The following is an 18,606-nucleotide window of genomic DNA, read 5'->3' on the forward strand; positions in this document are numbered from 1 at the left end:
GACCAAACAGTGTAATAACTGTCATGATAGACATACATGATAGAGAGGTGTTGCAGTATAGCATTAGGGCTATTGTGTTCTGATAGGGCTGGGGAACTGCTCTCCAGAAGCATAAATATGAACAAGGAAGGAAATTAGAAATCAAATTATTTTGACAAGGAAAAAAGATATTTAACTCAAAGAGAACAGAATGTGTAAGGGCCTAATGGGATGAGTAACCATGGTTCATTCAGGGAAACATGAAACATGGGTCCCTCTATGTGTCTGAAGCCCACATTCCTAATATCATAGAAGAAAGATAAGACCCGAGAGATAAGCAGTGACTAGATTATAAAAGGCCTTGATTAACCACGTTGGATTTTCCTGTGATGGAGATAAGGAATGTGTGTGCGTGTGTGGGAGGATACAACAAAGATCATAGTAATACTGCTGAGCATTCACTACGTACCATGTATTGTTCTACATGTTATTTAATTCTCACAGCTTTACTGTGAGACGAACTGACATGAAAGCTAAATAATATTGTCTCATGATCCTCAGCCTGTAAGTGTTATGCTTGATATTAAACCCATTATAATACTTCATGATACTGAAATCATATTGTCTCAAAACATTAGGGACTGATTATATTTTAGTTCAAAATATTATTATGGGGACACCTAGGTAGTTCAGCGGTTTAGCGCCTGCCTTCAGCCCAGGGTGTGATCCTGGTGTCCTGGGATCATTTATTTATTCATGAGAGATACAGAGAGAGAGGGAGGCAGAGACATAGGCAGAGGGAGAAGCAGGCTCCATGCAGGGAGCCTGATGTGGGACTTGATCCCGGGACTCCAGGATCACACCCTGGGCCGAAGGCAGGCGCTAAACTACTAAGCTACCCAGGCATCCCAATAAATAAATAATCTTTAAAAAATATTATTATGGTAGATTTGTCAAGGATGTAGTGAGAATAAGGCAAAACCAGAGACAAGAATACTGCAAGAATAGAGGCTGGAGATAGTAAGAAATTAAATGGAGGAAGTAACTTGTAGTTACTACAGAGCAGGGTGGATGGATTCTATAAATACAGAAGCAAAGAAATTTGGCAAGGAAATCTGGGAAAGAGATGATTTTAGAGGACTATCAGGGTTATAGCTTCAGTAACTAGGAAGGAGTATCAATAGGGAATAGGCATGCCATGTTTTTAATGACTGCCTCAACTTGAACTTCTAAGTGATGTCTTATAACACCAAAGAATGAATGAGAACCTTTCTTTCATCTGTTCTCTTTCCAATTCAAGTTGCTACCAAAATCAATCTATTATGGCCCTTACCTAAATACTCATGCCTGCTCTTACCTCAACTTGGCTTATCACAAAAAGATAGATCTCACTTCTATTCTTGAAGGAAGTATGAATCATACTCATTGGGAAAAACACAGCACTGGTAGTCTTAAAATGTTGGGTTCCTCATCTCTCCCACATCTGTAATTCAGTGACCTGCTCTCACTTGAAAAATATTTACAAATATAAGATCTCCTTTAGGTCCTTTCAGATGGAAACTCCAGTTATTTATTTTAAAAGTTTTTGTGGCAGTATTTACTGTATTTCAAAAACTAGATAACAGTAATATACAAATTTCTTTTGCAATTTTGGTCCATCATTAAGAAAAAAAAAATCATTGTTTCCTTAACATTTAAACAAAATAATTGCCTTTACATTGGTTTATCTTCAGTCTTGACAAAATTTTTAGGTTTATTTTTAACTCCTGATGGCAGTTATTTTCTTTGCTTACAACCTCTCCTTATGTAATTCTTAATCTGTGTATTTCTAAAGCACAAATATGATCAACCTTTTCTTTGTAATTTAATAGTCTCTGATAGTGCCACATTGCTATTAAATAAAGTTCAAAATTCTTAAGTATGGCATCAAAGTTCTTTATAAATTGGCCCTCTGTACCTTTCTATCTTCAGCTACACTCCCAAAAAAACTACATGCTGCTCCCCCAGATGTACCACACTTTTGTCTTACGCTTTGGCCTTTGCTAAAGTGACTCCTACTGTTGGAATTTTCTTCTCTGGCAACACACACATGCACACACACACATTTATCCTACTGGCATTTCATACTCTAACAAAGCCCAATTTAAATGTTAATTGACACTTTCTCTCTGAAGCCTTCCTTGATGCCCTTTAGCAAAATAAATTATCTTCTCATATTCCAATATCATTTTATACATATCTCTTTAAGATCTCTTCTCACTTTGTATTATAACTTAGATTTTCCAAAACTGGGGTTCCTCTTGTATTATCAGATGGTGTCTTTAAATTATTTTTGAAAATGTTTTACGTTGTTTTTACTTCATCAATAATTAAAAGTATATATATATATATATATATATATATATATATATATAAGCATTTTTATATCATCTAATTGAGCATTTGTAACTAATACTATGGTACTATTTATTTTTTATTTTTTTAAAGATTTATTTATTTATTCATTACATATATGTGTGTGTGTATATATATATATATATATATATATATAGAGAGAGAGAGAGAGAGAGAGAGAGAGAGAGACAGGAGGAGGGAGAAGCAGGCTCCAGGCTCCATGCCGGGAGCCCAACGCGGGACTTGATCCCGGGACTCCAGGATCGCGCCCTGGGCCAAAGGCAGGCACGAAACCACTGAGCCACCAGGGATCCCCTATGGTACTATTTAAATGCTGAAATTTGCATTCACTTTTTTTTTTTTTTAAGATTTTATTTATTTACTCATGAGAGACACAGAGAGAGAGAGAGAGGCAGAGACACAGGAAGAGGGAGAAGCAGGCTCCATGCAGGGAGCGCGACATGGGACTCGATCCTGGGTCTCCAGGATCACGCCCTGGACTGAAGGCAGCGCTAAACCGCTGAGCCACCCAGGCTCCCTGCATTTACCTTTTTAATCATGTTGGACATATCACACTTTATTTATTGTCATTATTGCTTAATAAAATAATATGGGATAAACAATGTAAAAATGACTTCTAAGTTAGGCCTAACAAACATCTCTACACTGTTATACAAAGAAGGGTTCACATATTTAAAGGAAACAAAAGTAACAGAATAGTCATATCTAATTTTTGTTTGCTTTATAATTGTCCAAAAGTTAGATACTATCTGTTCAATCAGGTTTCACTTATGCACATATCTCATTAAACTTACACAAAAATAATTTATGTCTTACCTTTTTGTTACTTTTATTTTTAATTTAAGTGGGTTTTAAATTACTCGAGTTTGAGAAATATCATATATATGTAGATATATGTGTATATATGCATGTGTATGTAAATATATATATTTTCTTCCCACTATATTGAGAAAAGTGACATGAATACAAAACAAAAATTTGTATTTATCAATGTACTTCTATATATAGCACAATCCTAGGAATAAGGGGCTCAAAAGCTTCTAATACCTAAAAACAAAAGACCCTGAATAGCCAAAGCAATCTTGGGGAAATAAAGCAAAGCTGGAGGCATCATGATTCTGGACTTCAAGCTTTATTACAAAGCTATAGTCATCAAGACAGTGTGGTACTGGCACAAAAACGGACACATAAATCAATGAACAGAATAGAGAACCCAGAAATGAACCCACAACTCTATGGCCAACCAATTTTCAACGAAGCAGGAAATAATATTCAATGGTTTTTGTTGATATTCTTCAACAAATGGTGTTGGGAAAATTGTACAGCCACATGCAGAAGAAACTTGACCATTTTCTTACACCATACAAAAACATTCAAAATGGATGCAAGACCTAAATGTGAGACAGGAAACCATCAACGTGCTAGAAGTGAACACAGGTATCAACCTCTGAGATTGGCCTTAGCAAATTCTTACTATACAGGTTACTATACAAGGGCAACAAAAACAAAAATGAACTACTGGGACTTCACCAAGATAAAAAGCTTCTGCACAGTGAAGGAAACAGTCAACAAAACTAAAAAGCAGCCTATAGAATGGGAGAAGATACTTGCAAATGCCATATCTGAGAAAGGGTTAGCATCCAAAATATATAAGGAACTTAATCAAACTCAGCACCAAAAAACAAATAATCCAGTTTAAAAAAATGGGCGAAGGATATGAATAGATGTCAAAAAAATTGTAGGTATGAACCTACAGCGCTACAAATTTTGTTATAACAAAAATTGTAAAAAATGCACATAAAATTTACTATCATAACCATTTTTAAGTATGTGGTTCAGTAGCATTAAATATACTCACATTTTTGTGCAACAGATATCTCTAACTTCTTGCAATCCTGAAGATCTATACCAATTAAATAATAACTCACCATATCCCAGTTTCTAGGAACCATCATTTTACTTTCTATCTCTACAGACTACTTTCAATAACTTATATGCATGGAATTATATATCTGTCCCTTTGTACTGGCTTATTTCACTTAGCAAAATATCCTCAAGATTCAACCATGTTATAACATACAACAGGATTTCTTTTTTTCTTTTTTTAAGGCTGAATAATATTCCATTCCATATATGCTACATTCTGTTTAACCATTTACCCATTAGTAGACCTTTAGATTGCTTCCACCTCTTGCCTGTATTGATTATTACCACTATGAACAGAAGTGTGCAAATATCTCTTCAAGATCCTGCTTTCAGTTCCAAATATATACATTTTATGATAAGAGGTAAGTAGAAAATATCTTCATTTGCTGAGGGCCAAGAGGGCCACTTTTATCATTCCTTAGATCTTCAAGTTGCTTTTCTTTTTGGAGGCACTTTTCCAAAACCATATTGAAAATATTAACAAGCATGTGTGCCTGACATGAAAATGATTTTCACGGGATGAACAGTTATTGTTTTCAACTTTGTTTTGGAAATTATTTGGTTATATGTCACTGACCTAATTTATGACTGGCAGCGATACTTCAACAGTAATCGTGCACACCAGGAATTCTTATAAAACAAGGCTATCTAACCTGTAAATTTTTTTTTAATGTCAGGAAATTTTGGTGATATTAAACTTAATAACTAATGGAATTGATATGCTATGTTATGCACGCTGAATTAAGCATGCATTGATCTCAAAATCAGTTTTTTTCTTCTCCAGATTTAAGATATATGTATATATTTTTTCATGTCTCAAGCATTTTTTTAAGTCCCTCAATAAGATCATAGGTCCTAAGCACACAGTATTTAATGGATAAAAGACACCTGAGGACCAAATATCCCACCTTTAAAATGATGTAAAAATTAAGCCTCAAGGTTATGGTATTTAAGAAAATAAATCAAATTAGATATGGTAATATCTGAGTGTTGCGTTTCTAGAGTGTTACCTTGAAGAACAGGAATATTTTAAAGTTAGAATATGTGCTGGGGTCAGAAAATGAACAGAGCAACTATTTTTTTTTTTTTAAATAAATTGAAACCATTCATCAAGTTAGGAGAATCGGAGTGTAGGGAAGATGATGCAGGTGTTTCTATGGAGCTAAAAACTTCATAAGAGTATTTCAATTTGGAGTAGTTTCACAGACATTTGTATGCCAAGATTTCAAAAAGATCCCTCTTGCCCTTAATTTATTTACTCTCCAAACCCCAAATTTCACAACTCATACATTAGCAAGAGAGGGGGACATCTTTATCACAAAACAAGAGAAAAATAGAAATATTGCTCTACGGAATTTCAATTAAATATATCTCTTCAGAAGGTATTTAACTTTTGAAACACCCTGACTCATGTAGATATTTGTTTAACGTGTCAGGAAAACATGACCTGACCTTCATATCCTAAAAGAATGGTTGTCCAGTAATTAGTGCTGTAATGGCTACTTGCAACTGTTCTCAATAGATAACTGTGAGGCTTGTATGTAAACTAAACTCACTTTCACTGGGAGTCCTTTAAAAACATATAGCAAGCAATCACACCGAAATATTAATTTGCACTCAAACACTTGATGCCACAAGACACTCCAATTATCTCTCACTGTTTAAGCCAGAAGACTTTTCCAGGCTTAAAACTAGTCTCTAAAGAGATTTAATTCAATATTACTTACCCAAAAGCAGCAAGCATGTTCTTTTTTTGACCTTCAGGTCAATGAGAGTGACCCAACTGAGACCCAATCAAATCTGAATATGTACCCCCCTAAAGAACTATTCACAAGGTTAATTGTATCTTGCTTCTATTTGCTGAATAAGGAATCAATTAAAGAGAATAGCAAAAGAAGCTATAAATGGTTATACGAACTATATAGAAGTGAAACATATAGAGAAAAAGGCTTCCTTTTGGCTTCCAATCTTCATTGATCTCTGCACAGGACTTAAAACAGTGGCAGAGGCATTGTTGTGCTTCTTATTATCACTGTAATCAATATCTATTTTACTCTTGCTTCAAATTATGTTATTTGAGAATTCACAGAGGCCAAAACAGGTACCTCAGACAATTTTGTTATTGGTCATTTGGCAACATTTGCTGGACTTAAATGCTATCATGGTGCATCAATTCACTAATTTGTAGGGAGACGTAATAATGATAATAATAGGTTTAGTTGTAACAACCTGGTATGGAGGTGGGAAGAAGAGGTTTTAGTGAAAGTACTACGATGTATTAACTTTCAAGGTTTATATACGGATATGAAAAAATATATATCAAAAGAACACAATTTATAAAAAAAAATAACAGAAAGAAGAAAAAATATTTTCTACAGAAAATATAAAAAGGGCTGGAGCACCTCAGCTCTTAACATTACATGCTCAATTATAGAATATAATAATGCAAAAGAGAGGGAAAATATTCTTTAAACCTTAAAATAATAATAAACATTTGAGGGCTTACTATTGCCAAATATTATCCCAAGGTTTTTTTTTTTTTTTTAAGGTTTTATTTATTTATTCATGAGTGACAGGCAGAGACATAGGCAGAGGGAGAAGCAGGCTCCTTGCAGGGAGCCTGATGCAGGACACGATCCCTGAACCCCAGGATGCCAAAGGCAGATGCTCAACCACTGACCCACCCAAGTGTCCCTATCCTAAGAGTTTTATAAGCATCTTTTTATTCCTCACCACAATCCCTGAGGCTCAGAGAACTCAACTCCTTTCTCAGACTCACAAAGCAAAGGAAAATGAACGAACCTGAATCTGAAATATTGCAGCCAGTTCTTTATATTTAATTGTACCTCCTATCCATCTATTATCTAGGATAAGACATAGAGATGTAACACCAATTCAGTATAAAAACAATGAGCATAAAAGCTTGTAATAAAGTGATAGCTGGTGTGGAACAGGCAATTATTGAGGTTTCATTTGAGGGTGAGACTTTAGCAGCAGAGGCAGCAGTAACGCAGAGCCAACTGTTAAGGCTTCAGTCAACTGAAGGCCTCTAAGAGTTTACAATTAGAGCCAAGTTCCTCTATGCAGTTGATGTGTGTTGATTATCTAGGGTTTCCAGTATTAGCAGTTCCATGGCTTACTCTGGACAAAGCAAACGTGACATTTCACCAAGATGCCTGGGAAGAGACGAGGTTGGAGACTTTGGCATAAATCTTAGTTTCCTGCATATGGCTGTAATAATGAAGTATGGCTCTGATTTTCATCTCTAAAATGTACAATAATGGTATTTTAGGGTCAGAAATTGTGTTCACTCATTCCGAGAGCCTTCCTTCACCTCTCTATCAGTCCATCCATCCTACCTTTAGTCCATCTTTTATAGGTCCTAAATGTGAGTATCACTTGTATATGTGTGTTGGCACAACACTCATAAACCTGAACCTGTGAGTAGTAAACCTCAGTCTGATAATCTTCTAATTTTAAAACTGTATTAAGAATTCTCCCTAGGGACGCCTGGGTGGCTCAGTGATTGAGCTTCTGCTTCTGGCTCAGGGTGTGATCCTCTGGTCCCAGGATCAAGTCACACATCGGGCCCCTTGCATGGAGCCTGCTCTCCCTCTGCCTGTGTCTCTGCCTCTCTCTGTGTCTCTCATGAAAAAATAAATAAAATCTTTAAAAAAAAAAAAAAAAGAATTCTCCCTAAATCCTTTGCTCTTGATTAGGTCAGACATTTAGTTCCTTCTGAATGTATAAATGCCATGTTCAATCCAATCTTTTCTTTAGAAAGACTTGGAGCTGTTTACCCTTTTCTTCCAACAATAAGCTCCATCCTACTCACTTTCCCTCCCCAAATCCCATTGTGTTGGGATTAAAATGAGACCAAAACATCTGTTCTTCTCTTCCGTGGCACCTCTGATGTAGTCTGTCTCACAGTAGCTCTACTGCGTTTCCCATTCAGCAGCTACTACTCACAAGATGTTAAGCTGAGACCTGAACTATCAGGATCAACATTTGAATCAGGATTAGCTATCAAAGGAAGGCAACAATTTACTAGGCCTCATGAGGGAGATTGGCTTTTCAAAACAATTCTTCCTCAAAAAAGCATGACTAACACACTGAAGGGAAAAACAAAGAGACAGAGAGCATGTTAGACTTGTTAAGTACTGGTGGTGTGCTGTGATCACTGCCTACTATGGGAAGGAAAGACAAAAAGACACAGCAATGTAGTGTTAAGTGACGGAGACTGAAGCAAGAATGCACCTGCTCATTGCTATGACACAGTCTAGAACTCTGAGCAGCCAACTAAAGCTACAGCACTTCCTTTATTGCAGACCATGTATATGTTCAGCTTTTTGCTTTCTTAAATCTCCCAGGTAAGACCTAATGAGTTCTGTGAGAGAAATCATTACGCTCTCTGAAAGTGCTCAAGGTAAAAATATAAGTTAAATTTCTTGAAGGACTTGGTCCAGTAAGGGCTCCTCAAATGTGACATATACCCAATCTGTAGGTGTATTAGTGCATCTTTTGATTGCGTACTGCTGAGGCAAGCAAGAGTGAAAGGATGCTTACAGCTCTTAGTACAAACAACAACAACAACAACAACAAAAAAAAACCATGCAAACAAACAAAAAACCTTTTAATGTATTTGCTTTCCTGGTACAGGTGCCCTTACCATCACAGAGTAGTTTTTATTAAGTCCAATTGTACACAACTGTGGTTGGGACCAAGCAGAAAGTCTGTAACCTATACCTTCTTATGCTTGATTACTAGGCTCCTCAAAAAAGTCCCTCATTTGTTGTCCCTCCTGTGAAGCATGCATTCCCAGGAAATAGTTAGTAGCAAGCAGCTAGTATTAATGGATTCTTTGAAGGACTTTCCTGGAAGCAAGCCTCCTGCCGAGGTAAGTGATTGTATTCAATCCAGTTCCTTATTGTATCCATAAATATGCCTGAATTAAAACAAGTCATATACACCTGGACAGATGGTACAGTGTTGCTTCAGTTCATAAGTAATGGAGCATAATTCAGAGTACACTCCACTGGCTCAGTCTGATCCCCAAGAAGTCCTCTCCCAACTCTTGACAAACTTGACAAGGCAGGCATTTCTGACTGTTAATGGATTTATCTTCTGCTGCGTGACCCTAAGCCATGGAGAGAACTTACTCTAAGTGCAATAAAATAATCACTAGACATTTTTTTTTCCAGAGAGCCAACATAACCTGACTTTAATTTTTAATACAGTCACTATGCCTTCTCATTTGGGGAGATAGGTCTTGCTTTCCATTTCTCCCACTAAAATCCTAAATTAAACTAACCTCATCTGAAGTTTAGATCATCCCACACTTCTAATTCTTCCATTTCAATGGCTGTATTGATTTTTTTCTCAGCATTTGATTATGAAAACTTCAAACATACAGAAAGTTAAAGCAACAACTGTACAGTAAAAACCTATATACTTACCACCTAGATTCTATAATTAATATTTATTCTGATTGTGAAAATATGTAAGTTAGGTCAATCACACTATTCCCGCAATGAACACATTCTTACTCGACTCAGAATGACATCCAAATTCTTTGCCGAAGTTTACCAGGCTCAGCCTGAGCTGATATCCAACTTCTATACGACTTCATTTTTACCCCTCCTCCTCTCCATTATTGATATCTGGGAACAGTGCTATTCTTTATATTCTTCAAATACAAGTTTTTCCCTGACTCAGGACCTTTACTTTTGCTTCTAGTAGACCTACCCCTGACCATTTCCTTCTTTTCCTTCTGATCTCAGCTTAAACATACCTCACAGAGACTCTTTCCTTGACCTTCCCGTCATCTGAATTACATCTATCTTCTGCCCCCAGTTACTCTCTACCACAGTACTATAACTGACTGCATTTACAGACCATTTTGTGAAATTCCCTTATTTGTGTTTGTGTTCACTTCCTATTTCATTCCATTAAAATGTGAGCTCTTTGAAAGCAAGGACCTTGTCTGTTTTATTCACATCCAAATTTCAGTGGCTTGAAAGAAGGACTACTAAGTAGTACTTAGTTCATAGAAGTTGAATAAATATGTGTTGAGTAAATTTATGAGTATCATGAAAAGGCAATCCTTCTTTTGCATAACTAAGTATAATCTACTATATTGTGGAAAACAAAATATAAACAGAAAAATCCAAAGACCTAGAACACATAGCCACTCAAGTAGTAACTGTCTTCAGCAGCTCATGGCGGCACTTCCTAGGCTAGATTAAAACAGACACCAGTTAATCAAGATAATTCAATGAAAATGTGCCACCCTAATCACTGTAGACATAGTTGCAGTGGACCTACGTCTAAGATACTTAGCAATGCTAAGGAAAGAGCTAGACATACAGGTAGGAAGGTACTTAACTTTTCTTTATTGCATGAACTAAAAAACCACAAAATATGCAAGGATGCTGAATTGGTGGCATTAGTTTTTCTGTAAAATATTTCTAACCTACTGCAACTATTTTGAATATATCCTTTTAGGTTTAATATGACATTTCTTCTAAATATTTTGGAGTATTTTTTTTCTTCTTCATAACCTTCTTCCTAGCACCATGGAAAGCTTCAGGATAAAAAGAGAACTGTGGTGATTTTCCTACTAATTAGTTGCTCTTATTAAAAAGAGCAAGATAATTGATTTTAGGATGCACTACCCCTTATTAAGACCTAATTAAGCTGTATATCAAAGACTAATTAAATGGCATTATTCCATCTCACTGATGAGTCTTGATGCTTGGTGAATAGATTTGGGTGGTAGATGAATACTCTTGGAATAGATTTCACAGCCAGACAGATAAATATAGACTAAGAAGCTGAGTAAAGGGAATTTTCGATTATCTAAACCTAACACACTTATTGGTATTTCTTCAGCCTGACAGTTTGAAATGCACAAAATGAAACATTTAAATACAAACTCAGCACTGTGGTAGGATGGGGAACAATGAAAGAGCTTCTTTGGAAAACTGAAAATTTAAATATGCCATTAATTCTTCCAGTGAAATGGTGGACTGGAGAATTGGAGTCATTTCGTTTCTTTCTTTCTTTCTTTCTTTCTTTCTTTCTTTCTTTCTTTCTTTCTTTCTTTCTTTCTTTTTTTTTTTTTTTTAACTCTTTTCATGAGTCAAGCTACTCAGTCTTGAACTTCAGATAAGAACTCAAGTTACACTGGAAAAGAATATCCAACAACCTGAGATCATTTTTAAAGTCGCCAATCACCATCTTTGCTAAGATTCTGTGAACCTCAGGGAGAGGAAATGGGAAGTAGTAAGAGATTATTATCATGATAAGGAATCTGAATATGTAGGAACCCAGATATTGATGAAACTGTGGTCCAGCTAAAGAGAAGCTGCCCTTAAAAAAATATTTGGAGAGTAAGAGCTATTAGTAAGATAAATGTTTTTCAGAATTTTATTCTACACCAGAAATTAATGTTTTCAACAGCAAATCAATTTCTGCTAAGTCAATATTGTGCTTGACAAAGAAGATCATATACCAACATTTCAAATGTTATGTAAATCATTGCTCTAATCCCATCAAGCTAACCTTGTACTGCCAAGGCTGCATCCTCAAGGTAGTGTCATTGTGACAACAGAAACTCATCATTCCATTTAATCTATGAGGTCACAACCTCCTTGGATTATGGTGGATAGTCTCTCAAATTCTTTGGTGCTTCATAATGCAAAAGCTTTTGAATAAATCACAAGATATTTGCAGAAAGTAATGATTTCACTATACAGCAGAGCTATATTTGATTGTCTTTAATAGTTACCTTCACTAGCAGTATAATAATTTGCAAACAATAACATCAGTCATATGTCACTTTTGTACTCATTACTGGCCAAGGTATAACCCCCAGGACCAATAATCTATACTACTGAACATCTAAATTAAATGTCACTCTGTGCTAAGTGGAGGTTATTCAATTGAAACTGAACTTTCGCAACTATAACATGTATTTTGAATTATCTGAAGGACATCTACCCTTGAACTCTTTTTGCATTAATACACACAGAAGTGGAAATAGCTGCAACATCACTAAGAAAGCTGTGCAAATAGAGAACTGAAATCTCTATTACAGGAAAATGAGTAAACAATTTATTTTTAGCTATCTTTACAGAACTCATGGGCAGGAGATAAAGGGTTTGAATCAAGTATTTCAAGGTTGTCATTCTAGGTACTTTGTTAGATTTAATAGAGTTTATAATATTTAGATTACCTCTAGATGGGGCTTCACTTTCTCTTTCATTTCACATAAATTATGGATTTTAACATAATTTTGGATAATTATACACTGCACATGAATGCTGAAAAACAATCAATTAGTGAACTATAATTCTTTCTTTTGTTTTGCATTCTAAGCTTATTTTTTTCTAATAGAGGTGGGACATGAAGGAAGAATGAGGATGCGGGTGAGGGAAGTTAATTTATCTCTTGGGCTTTGTGTCTCAATAGGAACAGATCTTTCATGAACCCAAATTATGAATCCATAAATCCATAAATCTAATCAACAACACTAATAAAAGAATAATTAGACACATTCATTAAGTTCTTGGAGATCTTTACATGAAAAATACTATCATATTAAGGGAGAAATAGCAAAGGATCATGGAAGACAATGGCCCTGGTAGAAATTTTAAGGCAATAAAGGAATAGAGGGTACTTTATGATACATGCAGACACCCAGTCCTCTGACAGTTGGTTCACAATCATTAAACTGAACATATCTTCATCTAGCTGCCCAGGAATGACTGTTGTTGTTTGTTAACCTTGAATGTACTTTTTGGAAACAGGAAGTCTCAAAATACTAAGGAAAAACATTTCTTTGCGCAGCACACAATACCTCAATGTTAGAAACAGAGAAGCCCTTTCCACAGATGATATATTAGAAAATGAAACAGAGGCTTTAAAATTTCAACCTAAGCTTTGAAGTACAATGCTATTCCAATTCATTAACAATGGATGGTGTGTCACAATAAAACTAGCTAATCAAAATATGCTTTCGTTTAGGGGAATTGACATTCATTTATGAGCAATTTGGGGAGTCTGCATGTCCAAATAACAATCAAAGTATAATGTGTATGATCTCCTCATTGCCACTGGCTTTTGCTTGGTGGCAGAGACAGATGAGAGCAGGGTTTATGCTTGATTTGGGGGTTTTCACAGCTTGTGTCAAACCAACTGCCAGCTCAGCAAATGCAAACACTCACAAGCCTTATCAATAATAATTTGAATGGGTGCTCACTCCATACCTGAGATGTGACTTGAGGGGAATAATAAAACATAAAAAATATATTATATTAGAAACGCACTTTAATTTCTTTAATTGCTGAGTAGAATGATATTATTTCTTTAAAATGTGTGAGAATCCTATTTCAGATCCAGGCTCCTTTATAAATTCTTTAATCTTTTCCTTTCTTCTCCTTTTAATTACTTGTCTTACTTCTATTATTGAGCTATGAGTTTGAGTTTTAGAAAGCTGGAAAAGAAACATGGCCCTTTAGAGAAACAATAATATTAAAACTTCTTCAAAATATGAACTTTACCACTATTGTCTTTTCAAAATTCTCTTAACAGTCCCCTTCCCCCCCACCTCCTATCTCGTATTACATTGGCCTTTTATTTACATATACATAGATCTTCCATCATGACTGCTGATCTCAAGAAATTTATGCTTTTTGTTGCTTAATGCAAAACCTCACATACAGAATGTGTTCAATAATGATTGAATGAATGAATGAATGCAAACATTGCAATAGTCAGGAATGAACATTAAAACAATGGATTTCTAAAGCTGCTTAGCATTGTTTATGGTTGGAGTAAGCATTTCCCTACTTTGGGAATTACGGGAAGCATTGTAAATTTATCCTATGGCCCAGTGTTTTCAAAATTTTTGAATGTGATACACAGTGCAAATGGATTTTGCGTTATGACATTAGGACTCACTACTTTCACAGACATACACATACCTAGACAATAAGCCTGTACACATGTATGCACACATATCACTAAAGCAATATGGTAGGCAAATTCTAAAATGATTCCCAATGAGTCATGCTCTTGTGTAATCCCCTTTTCTTGGTAGGGACAATGACTGTGGATATGATATGAGATGCTACTCCTTGATTAGGTTACATTATATGAAGAGGTAAAGAAAGGTTTCAGATGTAATTAAAGTCTCTTGACCCAAGTCAGCTGAATTTAAGTTAATCAGAAGGGATATTATTCTGGGTGGACCAGACTTAATCAGATGATCACTTTAAAAGAGGGTCCAGAGGTCTGAGGCTTGAAGAAATAGGAGATCTTGAAACATAAAGGGTTCTGGTCCTAATTCCAACATGGGATGGGCGAGGTTCTCCCAGACCACCAAGTAATTCTCTGGACACTACATGAGCCGGTTATCCCACAATTTAGCTAAATTCTGACACTATCTACCTAGAGCTAGTATGAGATTCCACAGTCCTAAAAGACTGCTTCCCATGCTGGCCTGACCCCCACTCCACACTTCAGATGTAAATTGCAAGCTCAGGTTGCCATCTGCGCTTCTGACTGACCTGCTATAAACTGAAGATCCCCATGACTCCCTTCTGGAGCTTCAGATACCAGTCCCAAGTCCAAGATGTTACCTGCATTTCTGACTGATTGGCTATAAATCTGAGCTTCCCATGACCCCCTCCTTAGATTTATTTAATATGCTAAAGCTGTTTACAGAACTCAACAATCTTGTTTTTCACTAGATTGACAGTTACTACAAAATGTTGGAAGTCAGAAACAGTCAGATGGATGAGATGCATAGAGCAAGGTATGGACAAAGGATGCAAGGCTTCCACACCCTCTCCAGGTGTATCATACCACTCTTTAAGAATCTCCACATGTTCACCAACGCAGAAAATTTTTGACTCAGTCCTTTTGGGTTTTTATGGAAGCTTCATTACATAGGCATGATTGATAAAATGGCCAGTAGCAACCGATTCAACCTCTAGTTAATCCTCAAGTTCATCCTCAGAGGTTAGGCAGTAGGTAAGGCTGAAAGTTCTAAAACTCTAATCACGTGACTGGTTCTACCAGCAACCAGCCCCTATTCTTAGGTGCAGTCCAAAAAAATCACCTATTAACACAACAAAAGCCACCTCTGTGCTCTCATTACTCAGGAAATTCCAAGAGTTTCAGGAACTCTAGCAGAAATGAGGCAGAGACCAAATATTTATTTCCTATTATAAATCACAATATCACAGATGAGAAACCTGAGACTAACATAAGACCCAGTCCCCACATACACATTTATTGTGACCTGTGAGACCCTGAGCGGAGGCTCCAGTTAACCTGTGCCCCAAAACCCAACCCATTGTGAGATAATAAATTAATGCTGTTTTTAGCCACTAAATTTATGTTAATTTGTTACGCAGCAGTAGAAAACTAATACAATCCAACTTCATTTTTCTTTTTCTAAAATGGTGGTCACAGTCAAGTAAATGGATAGCATATAAAGTAAATATGAGCCACAACCCACATTTTGAAAATTTCAGCTATATCTTAAAACCGCCTTTTCCATGATGCCAAAATATTTATCACTTGAAGTTTGTTCTTTTGAGTTAAATGATTTTATTTTTAGAAACTCTTCTTAAACATTAAAAGTCATTAATTAGGTCTTGGTTCACAGTAGTGAACAAAATATTTATGGATTCTCACTCCTTGGAACTTAGTATAAGGGTTGGAGATATAAAAACAAATGAACAAAACCAAACATATAATTAGAGTCACTTAATAACTACTTAAGCACCATTTCAGCTAATAAACAGGTATTTATTTGGGGGGATAATCATTAGAGATAAAAATGAACATCATATAGTCCATATTTTGAAGACCTACAATATCTAGTAAGAAATAAAAAATCGGTAAATAAATATCCCATGATAATTACACACTTGGGATCAAGAGAACAAAAGATATAGCATGGAGCCACAAATTCTAACCAGGGAATTCAGGGAAGGCTTCAGAAAAGATGGGACATTTTATGTGGTACCTGTGGGTAGGAGGGGTCTGCAAATATCTCTGGTGTCCAAAAACTTTCCATGTATCTTGTAACACCTTTTCAGAAGATCTTGCTAAGAAATGTGGGCTTTGAGGCAATTCAAATTACTGAAGCTGGGTTTTTTTTTTGTTTGTTTGTTTTTTAAATAAGAGTTTGACATAAAATTATATCCCTGAAATCAACAAACTGAATTACATGAAGTCAGCACTACCAGCACAAACATAATATGTACCCATGACAAGTCCGTTAAATTCTGCAAGAGGAAGGGAGAGATGGAGAATTAGCCCAGACATTTTGGTCATTCTCTAAGATAGGTCTGAAGTAGAAAATTTTAGCTAACAAAATGGATTGAAATGATAATAATTATATCTGGGTACAAGGAGTCCAAGCAGGGCTTTAGGGACTGTCCTAAATCAAGCACACACACTCAGCTTCATAAAACATGCTTCTCTAGAGCCCAGTCTTGATGGTTCCATTATTGTTAAGAATGATACTCTTCTCTTATACTGCACTATTTATAACTTAGCAAATGCTGGGAAATGAAGAATAAGTACAGAAACAAGGCCAAAATAATTATCACACAGTGTGTTCCATGTTTATGGGGTTCATGTCTTAGGTCTTTTTTTACAGCCTGTTTATCCTTGTTTTAAACAAGAATTCTTGTTTGTTTTGTTAACCTAGAGAAAGTTAGAAGCACTGCACTGTGCCTTTCAAACAATGCCAGTCAGTTTTTGAAGGTGTTATTTACATTTTATTCTGTAAGGAAGAATAAAAGATCTTTGATGTGTGGAGAAATTTTCCAGAGAAAAATTCTTTAATGAAAAAAAATCAATGTTTTTTTTCTGGAATTAATTTAATGACTTATTTCCAATACATAGAAAAATATTAACTAGTTCTGTATTTGGCTTACAGTATTGTTTTCTTTTAGTACTCCATTGTTTTGCAATAGAAAATAGGGTCTCATGAAAAACTTTGTGATCAAAAAAAAAAAAAAAAACCAAAAAACTTTGTGATCATAATCACCTCTAGCAATGATATTTGATATTACCTATGTTTTCTTCAGGTTTTAATAATGTTTAGAAGGGTTTCTATTTCCATTTTATTGATTTTTTTTTTTGAAGAGGAACTATTTTTTAGAGAGAGTGGAAGAAGATCATTTCATAAAGAATAATTGTGTAAATAATTCACATCATAAAAATAACCCTATTAAAAGCTTAACTGAGACTCCTGTTTGTCCTCTGAAGATCAAAGGCAGTTCTAAAAAAAGAGCAGCTCTAGATACTTATTGGTTCCAAGTATAAAGATTGCTAACATTCAAACATGTTAGAAACCATGGACAGCTGAATTAGACCTCTAACATCTCAATGTTCAAAATTTTGACCTCTATCAAGAGATGTATAGCTAAGCCTGAAATTTGCTTTTAAAATAATCCTCAGATGCTCATGGCCTCAGGATCATGATTCGTTTGATTTTTTTTTTAGCAGATTTTCACTATTAAAAAATGCAAATATTGACTATGAAAGAAACAAAAGCATTAATATCATTTAAATTTGCACAGTGTTCTGGCCATATGAAATTAATCATTCAGACCATCTTATTCTATGCCACCATATTATTTTCATAATAAATGTTAAAATTCCTATATCTATTCTGAATCCAAATAAACGTAGGCCATGTAAAAATGGTCACAGAATCTTTTTCTACCTTTTTTTTTATCATTAAGCATTAATTTATGGACTAAGGCAAACAGTTTACATTTGGACCCAAAGACTAAATTATAACTCAATGGAAAGTTAGTATAACTTTGTTTTAGTGAAAGAAAATATAAGAACATTCACTCATAAGATATGTTTTATATGTCTTAAGAGTCTGCCTTCATAATTTAAATTATTTGTGACACTTATTCATTCAATCAAAATTTACCAAGTACCCAAAGCTTAGGTGAAAACAAACAAATGAAACAATTCAAAGAAAAACTTGAGAAGTGAGAATTATATATATATATATATATATATATATATATATATATATATATATATAGTGGTGGTAGGTCCCTCTAAGGAAGTCTATAGTCTGTCTTTACTTTTATACCAATGGATTACTTTTATTCCAATGAACAATTTGTGAATTCTTTACAATGGTGAGGATCGAATAGAAGTGATTATTTTTCTTCAATGTAATTTTTGGTATAATATTTCTGACAAATTTGTTTTTTTTCCTTATAGAAAATTTACTTC

At 35.1% G+C, this 18,606-nt stretch overlaps 1 protein-coding gene across 37 annotated transcripts in view; it reads right to left on the minus strand.

The window, feature by feature from the left end:
* Nucleotides 1-11,936, minus strand: part of LOC119863952 (teneurin-2-like) — a 664,488-nt gene extending 652,552 nt beyond the window's left edge. For all 37 annotated transcript variants that reach the window (XR_005358241.1, XR_005358240.1, XR_005358263.1 and 34 more), the window contains exon 1: nucleotides 11,884-11,936. The gene's annotated coding sequence lies outside the window, so the exon portion shown is untranslated. The remainder of the gene's footprint in view (nucleotides 1-11,883) is intronic.
* Nucleotides 11,937-18,606: the final 6,670 nt, after the last annotated feature.

Source organism: Canis lupus, chromosome 4 (assembly GCF_011100685.1).
Source record: "Canis lupus familiaris isolate Mischka breed German Shepherd chromosome 4, alternate assembly UU_Cfam_GSD_1.0, whole genome shotgun sequence".
In the NCBI taxonomy this organism is placed as follows: domain Eukaryota; kingdom Metazoa; phylum Chordata; class Mammalia; order Carnivora; family Canidae; genus Canis; species Canis lupus.